The following is an 8,105-nucleotide window of genomic DNA, read 5'->3' as shown; positions in this document are numbered from 1 at the left end:
CAATGTGGTACCCTCCTAACTCCGCTTCAGGCCTTCCCCAGCAGGAAGGACTGTGTCCCCTCAGACAGTGAGTCAGAATAAACCTTATCATGGCAATGTACAGCCTCCAGCCTGCCACCGCCATCACACACACACACACACACACACACACACACACACACACACGGCTGACAGTCACCCCAGGATATTGAAGGGAGCCAGGAAGAGGCACACAGACCTGAGGTTATGTAGGTGCCCCATGTGAGTTCCAGATAAAGGGGCACGTCCTGGTCTGGAGTCCCCCACAAACAGCAAGGCCCCAGGAAACGACACAGTCCCTACCACTCTCTGCGGCTCTGCTGACTCCCCCTGCCCTAAGATCTGGTGGCTCTGCATTGATAGCTGTGACCCTTGCAGGGTCCTACAGCCCCCAAGGACTGTGTTCATGTGTGCTGTGGTCCAGCTGGGACTCACACCTGTGACAGACGTGGACCATGGATGGGGGCGTGGGGCTGCAGCTGACTCCTGCGGGCTGAGTCTCTGCTCCTTCACCGAGGGCACATAGAGTATGCGGGAGGAGGGAGGGACTGTCACCCTGGGCCTTGGCAGATAATCTAGAAGGGGTACAGGTTGGGCAGGGTTGCTCATCAGCTACCCAGCTGCTCTGACTCTGGCCTCTCTCCAGTCAGACAGCAGCAGTTTGGGGCCCGGTGGCCTGCTTGGAGATGGGGCATGAGAGGGGTCTCATGATGAAAGGGGAGGGGGTGCCTATGGGATAGAAAACCTGCTCAGATGGCATTTTCTGGGCCCAGTGCCACCCTTTAGAATCAGTAGAGGCAGGCATCTCCATTTTAGCAACGCCGGCCCCATGCGTGACGCCCAGTGTTACGCTGTGCGTGAGTAACACAATTTAGAAATAATCTTTCATTCTTGCAATGGACAGGTTATGTACAAAGCACTTCCTTCCTCGGCCCTGTCCCGTGCCTGCCCCTGACACTGTGTGTGGCTCTGAGGCAGCTCTCCCAGAATTCCTCCCGCAGGTCTCAACTCCACTTTCACTTCCTTCTTTGGAGTCATCTTCCTTTCCAAAATGGCTGCCACCTTCAAGTTGCCTCTCCCACAGTCCCTTCTTGGATCCTTTCCCACAAACACGCATGAGCTTCGCCGCCGGGCTTTTAGTCGTGGATATAAGCCCCTCCAAGGCCTGTGGTGCTGAGATCACCTGTTTATCCTCAGGGCTGCTGGGATGTAAACTGCTCGAGAAGTGCTAGCTTGTCGAATAATAAGAGGGGCCACTCTGATACTCAGTGGTCGATTTTTCTTTTCCCATCATGGGACAAGGGGGCAGGCACCTTTTGGAGAGAAGAGGATATTTGAGAGGAAGGGGGTCACTGGGAGGAAGCTTCCAAACGCCAAGACCTGGCATGGTGGGCTGCCCACCCCTGTCTGTGAGAAGAGGAGCCCCTAGGAAAAAGCAGAGAGAAGGCCAGAGGTAGCCCACCTGGAGCGCCCTCTTTGATGAGGAAGGCCCCCGTGAGGAGACGAGCATTCTTCCTAGAGCTGCATCTGTCTGGACAGGTAGAAAGGAGGCCCCGGTGGGTTCCCGGAACCTCTGCAGAGCATGCCTGTATGTACTCGCTCTGCTGGCACGCCATGAATTGTTTTGGGGCTGTCTTGTTAGGAGATTAAGTTTTCTTTTAAAAAGATGAAGAAAGAATCTCTAGCAGGGGCCTGAGTGGAGCTGACCTCTGAGGAGGAGATGGCGGCAGAGGCTGGCTGACTGGCACTGCGTTTGTCTAATTAATCTTCTTGTCAACAGAGTTGTTCTTTGCTGGTGCCAGCCCTGACATCATCCTGCAAGCTTGTCACACCGGTTTCTATCCAGCTACAAAGGCTGCCTCTCCGTGCTCCCTGCTCTCACCAACCACCTCAGCGTGGCCTGGGGTATGGCGGTGTGGCACTGTGGCTGGGCTGGAACCCCTCTGGGGTGGAGGTGAGAGGGACCTTCCTTCCCCAGCCTCTGACTTAGAGGGTCACAGCTGATAGGAAAGCTGGTCAGAGACCAGTAAGGTAAGGAGCCCTACATACTGGAAGGAGCCTGGTCTCCATGAGGAGCTAAGCGCTGGCCTGTCGGCAGGGTTAGACTTGGGGGGCGGGCAGAACTGTGAGGTACAAAGCACACTGCTCTGGACTTCACTGCATTGCCCCAGCAGGAGCCCTGGAAAATCTGGGCGGCAGAGCGACAACATGGTGCCTTTAAGGGCGTTGGGATGTCAATGAGGCTGACCCAGGCTTCCCTGGTTGGGGGACACTGATCACTGTGTAAGTTTAGGGCCTTGAATTCAGGGCTTAGGTTTGCACCAAGACTGTAGGGCTCCTATGCTGAGTGGGGCCCCCGGGGTGGCCATGTGGTACCCTGCGGGGACTTCTTAAAGTCAAAGGCAGTAACACAAGCCCTTCCCTGTTGGTGTCATTGCTGGTGTCTAACTTGATGTCCCTCAAGCACGTGGCACCACCACATGGCTACTTGTGTACATGTACTTGTGTACATGTCTGCTCATTTACCAGGTAGTGGCAGCATCAGAGGTCCCTCTTTTCTCCTCCTTTCTCCTCCTCTCTCCTCTCTCTTCCTCTCTCCTCCTCTCTCCTCCTCCATTGCTCTCTTCTTCCCCTCTTCTTTTTTTTTAACCTCTTCTTCCTCTCCTTTTCCTCCCCCATCCTCCGCAGTTCTGGGACTTGACTCCAGGGCCTCCTGCATCAGATCCCCATTCTGTCACTGAGATACAACTCATGGCCCCTTTGTATTTTGATTTTGTGACAGAGTCACTAGATTACCCACATTTGCAAACCTCCGCCTCGGCCTCCCAAATGGTTGGAATTTCAAGCCTGCACCACCATGCCTGGTTCCACCAGGCTTCTTAACGGAGGAGGGCTGCAGAGACAGAGAAAGGGAGGAGGCCCTGTGAACTTGAACAGAAAAACACAACATCGTTGTTTTCCCTCACCTCTAACTGAAGTTTAGCATTTGATTCAATTACAATCTAGGCAGAGTGCCCTGGAGTATTAGCAGCGCCTGAGATGTTTTCTTTCCGCCAGCAGAAATCACAGCTACTTTCCTGTCAGATTACAGTTGAGCATTTATCTCAAAACATCATCTGGACTCATCACGATTTTGAGACAACTGGAGTTAACAGACGCGTCTTCAGATCTCGTTAACTCATATTCTAAAAAAGAACATATATGACGATTTCACAATTTAGAAACATTTGAAAACTGTACTGAGTGTCGTGGGTGTGCTTTGCATCCCTCCTGTCTTAAAAATGATTTTTTTTTTTTTTGCAGACATTCTGAGTAACCTCAGGACTTACCAGATTGGCGAGGGGGCTCATCTAACAGCAAGTTGTCTCTTGTTCTCTTCCCTGACATCAGCGCACATTTCCCCACCTGAAAGTAGGTGCTCGATAGTCTGTTGACTGAATAAATGAATGGAGGCTAGTGTCTTAGCCTGTCTTTGTTCAGGGTCAGGGGACCGCGTCTCTTCGCAGAAGCAGCAGATTCTCAGCGCGCTTTACTACCTGTTGGGTTCAGGGTGCACAGTAGAGAAGCACCATCCAGCCCACGAGCCCAGGCCTGATCGAAGCTGTCTGCTAAGCAAGACCTAATTGGCCCATTCCCTTGACTGATGTGACCACCCAGGCTTCCAACTCCTCTCGCTACAGACTGGGGGCGTTCTCTACCCTGGATGTTTCAGTGATACCAGGCTCACAGGGTCCCCTGGGAAGATTGGAGGCGCGGCCCCAGTGCGCTGCCCATTATGGCCACGCGATGGCGCCGTGCGCTCGGCCAAGGCCTTGGCAGTCCCCAGCCAAGAGAGCTGCATCTCTGGGAACCTGGCTTCGGACTTCAGGCTCCCGCGGGATTGTGTTCAGTTTCCATCTCTGTGGCCACTGGGGTCATGGCCTCGGGCCTCACTGCAGCCCCACTATGGTTAATCAGCAGCTGGCCGGTTATCCATCAATTATCCATCGGTTACCCATCAGTTACTCTCCAGGGCGGAGGTTAGAGAACGCTTGGGGTGAAGCCCCAGGATTCCCCCTTTTGAGTCACGAATTCAACACCCACACCCTTCTCATTTCCTCATATTGGGGCTCAGTGTGCCAGATGATGGTCACCAGATAGACTCAAGTTCTAATTCACCCATGTCTTAATGACGTCATTTTGTCTTTTGCGAAAAGTGGGTAAAAATGCCCCGAGCAACCCACAGATTTGAAGGTGCCAGTGCTTCTGCAGACCAAAAACACTTTCGTTAGCCCTGTGCGGCATGCTCGCCAAATGCCCCAGGCGAGTTACTGTCTGTGGTATTGATTTCCGCAATGCCAGCCTCACTGTCTGTCACCCGGAGAGGACAATGTTCACCCCCCCACCCCACCCTTGTTCGTCGGATTGTTGTGGAATGAACGCCCACATTTCTGTTCCCAGCTTGGCACTATGCAAATGATCAAATGCAGGTCAACCCTTGTACAGCTTCTCCCGTACAGGGACTGGAGTGGGCAGTTTAACAACTTCCCCCCAACCCCCCACTCCCACCCCACCCCCGGCCCCCAGCCTCCTCCGGCTGCTCTAATGTGTCCCCGTCCCAGGTCCCAGAGGATGATGGCAGGGGGAGGGGCCCATGCTGTGCCCGAGTCTTCGTGCTTTAGATGAAACCTGAGCAGGAAAGAGAGAGTCATCCTTGGAGGGTGGTTGAACATTCGCCCTTAATTCCGTTGAGATGACAAACTGACCCTTGGTGAGTGAGGCAAATCCTGGATTCTCAAGCTGAGACGGCTCCCGGACACGCTGCCTGCTTGCAGAGAACACAGAGGCTGTCTCACCACCCCCGCCCCCCCCCCCCCCGCCCCTCACACACCCCACACCCCACCTCCCGCCCCCAGCCTGCATCTATCCCTGGATCCCTTATCATGTCTCTGGCGCACCTGCTTTCTGGCCTTGTGCCAGGGTCCCCTGGTCACTGGGGTGTGGAGGCCTCAGGCAGGCCCTGTGAGATGGCCAGGGGGTCAGGGTGCCCATAATTAAGACACTCCACCACGAAGGTAGATTCCTGTGGTTCTCAAGCCAGGCAGAGTTCCCTGGGTGTCTGGAGACAATTGCCTGCCGTGGGGCTCTGAGAGAGCCAGTGTTGCCGTTTAAAGTGTTATCAGTTTAATGAACTGCTTACGAAGTGTTAAATGCGTGCCAGTGAAAGCACAGCATCTGGGCCTGTTTTTATTTGTAGACTTCAAGCTGGACTCTTAGTGTTTGAAAAATGCCAATTAATGCTGCAAAACTGGAATTTCAAATGAGGACCAAGGAAACTCTGTAGTCTTTCCTGGGCTATCCCAAAAGGCATCAGAGACACAGACAAGCACAATGCAACCACCGAGACCTCAGAGGTTATAGTCATTATTTGAATAAAAGAGGAGGATTTGGGCGGGGAGGTGGCTGTTCTCTGTGGCATGATTTGGTCGATTTCTTTTTCTTTTTTCCTCCTAGAGGAAAGAACCAAGAGTTGCCATTGCCATGAATTTTCCAGAGTTGATCTAGGAAATTTGTTGTTCCTACCCATTTGTTCTGGGTCAGAAAATAGATTGTGTGGAGGAATGTTTTCTGGGCTTCCATGAGGGAACTTTCTGAGCCACCCTGGAATCCAAGGAACCAAAACAAGCTGGATTTAGGGCAACTGGAAACATTCTAGAATTGCTCCCTCTCTCCCAAAGTTTGTAGTTCCTCTTACTTATGTGAAGTCAGTCACGCTCATCAGCAGCCATGTTTTCGCCTCATAGACTCAGCAGAATTTTCACCTGGCAACGGCGTTCCAAATCAAACCCTTCAGTTTCCAGGGAAAGTGTAGCACATGTTGAAATCAGTCGAAGTTAAACTAATGAGAGGAAGGGAGAAAAGAAATCCCCAACTTTCTTCTTGCCTTGTACAGACACTGCTTTTAATCTGCTTCATGCTTTGGGGACCCTTTTATCCCCATCTTGAAAGGGCTTCACAAAGCAAGGAAGCTCCTCAAACGCAGCGGTGTCTGTGGTGCTGTAAGAGCTCCGCAAACGCGCTTGGAAGGGAAACAAAGGCCGGCTTGGAGGATTTTTGCCTCCAGATTCAGACGGAGCTGCCTGCAACCTGCCTTAGAGCTAGAAGGTGCCCGGGACAGATGCTTCATTCTGCAGATGGGGTGCCAGCAGCGCACTCCAGATAACTCACTGGGAAAGCAGTGAGGAGAACCCGTTCCTAGGTACCTGACAGGTCTTTAATGAGCAGTTACTAGTCTTGTATACGGGCATTCCCCTGCCTAGCCACAGTGAAGATGACTACATGAGAATCGGCACTTTCAGGCCAGTACCCAAGGGTCTGCTTTCTAAAAGGAGGGTGACTGCACAAATTAATTTTTGACCAAGGCAGCCTTGCAAGGTTGGGCTTCTTCCCTTACGCTGCTCTTGATGCCCCCTCCATCTTAAAGCACCAGGCCAGGCTGAACAGGGGCAGAATATCAAAGGAATAGTTTCTGGAAGACCCTATTATCATGGTAGGAAGTGCGAGTCGGCTGTCTTGGGTCAACAAGAATTCTATGCAGAGTATGCCTGCAGTAGCCTGGAATGTTCCTTTTAAGAAAATTCTGGTAGCTTGATCCAGCCCAGAATATTTGCAGAGAGTATGTTTAAAGGATTCTATCACTGAGGGTAAAAGAGAAAGAAGCGATCTCATAAAGCTTTGATGCCGAAAGAAACCACAAACAGATGGGCTAGTAGAACCGAGTGTCTCCTACACAGGTCCTCACGGAGGTGATGGAGATAAGAAGCGAGTGCGTGAGAAAGATCCATGGAGAACGGGAGATTAGGCAATAAGTGATGTGAGGACCAGCCATGTGGGAAAAATTAGAGATAATCCGCAGCTCCTCCATATATCAGAATAAATTCCACATACATTTTACAACAGGTAAGCCTCAGCTCCGAGGCAAGGGCTTTCCAGACAGAAATGTTTAGAAATGGGTCTAAAACTAAAAGATTTTGAGGTTTGCCTAGAGAAATACTGACACTCTGAGGTATCAGCCATGCTAGGAAGACATCTGCGATAAATGTCACAAAAAAGAGAGCCGGCCAGGTGGCTCAGTGGGTAGACACCTGCCATGCAAGGCCACCATCCTGAGTTTGATCCCTGAGATAGATGTGAGGTTGGAAGGGAGAACTCACTCCATGAAGTCGTCCTCTGACCCACGCACACACACAGTGGGATGCACTCCCCCTCCACACTCACACACCAATATTTTTTTTAATTTAAAATATTGTAAGTAATCTTATTTTTATGTGAAAGGTTATTACAAAACAAGGCAAGAGCTGGCACCAGAGTAATGGGGGAAAGCCTGAGTGATAACAAAAATATAAACTTGGAAGGAATATGTAAAAACCTTTAAATCTGTTAATTAAAATTACAAATCAAAGCCAGGTGTGGTAGAATTCATGCTTGTACTCGCATTTGGGAGGCTGAGCCAGGAAGATGGAGAGGTCAAGGGCATCCTGGGGTACACAGCAAGACCCTGTCTCAGGACATGCACATATACACATTGGACTCACACTAAGTATAAATGGACATTCAGTTCACCCATCAGATCTCTGCAAAAATATCCATTCTTATCCATGGCTGGTGGGAGTTGACGCTGGCAGCAACGTCCTTCTTTCATGACGTCATACGCATGTGCACTGCTCTTTGATCCGAGCTCCCCTCCCCCATTATCCTCTCCTGTCCCTCTGTTTTGGGGTGACCCACTGAACTTGATTAGGGTTACCTGAATGAGCATGGGTGAGAGGTTATTTACCTGAGCAAGATCAATGTATGAGTAGGTACACTGCTGAGGAATGTGACTTCTCATTAGCCCACCATAAAAAAAAAAAAGTCAACCCATCTCTTCAAAACCGCTTAACAAAATTCCAGTGTGTTTCGAGTGGAGTCGAGGACTTGGTGTCTAAATGAAAGTGTGTCTTTCTGTTAATATGTGCTTTTGTGCTTATCTTGTTCAAACTTCTTAAGTCTTCGCACCTGCTTGTTTGCGTCCTGTTGGTGGAAATCATGGAGCATCAAGGGGTCAG

The 8,105-nt window shown here is 50.9% G+C and overlaps 1 long non-coding RNA gene across 1 annotated transcript; it reads left to right on the top strand.

Annotated features, from left to right (window-relative positions):
• The first annotated feature begins 778 nt into the window (after window positions 1–778).
• Window positions 779–3,475, top strand: LOC119088857. The gene is made up of 2 exons (XR_005092593.1): window positions 779–2,049; window positions 3,322–3,475. It is a non-coding gene; the product is annotated as an uncharacterized LOC119088857 (long non-coding RNA).
• The last annotated feature ends 4,630 nt before the right edge of the window (window positions 3,476–8,105 follow it).

Source organism: Peromyscus leucopus, chromosome 1 (assembly GCF_004664715.2).
Source record: "Peromyscus leucopus breed LL Stock chromosome 1, UCI_PerLeu_2.1, whole genome shotgun sequence".
Classification (NCBI taxonomy): Eukaryota; Metazoa; Chordata; class Mammalia; order Rodentia; family Cricetidae; genus Peromyscus; species Peromyscus leucopus.
The sequence above is the reverse complement of the archived record's forward strand: the minus strand, read 5'-3'. Positions and strand labels throughout refer to the sequence as shown.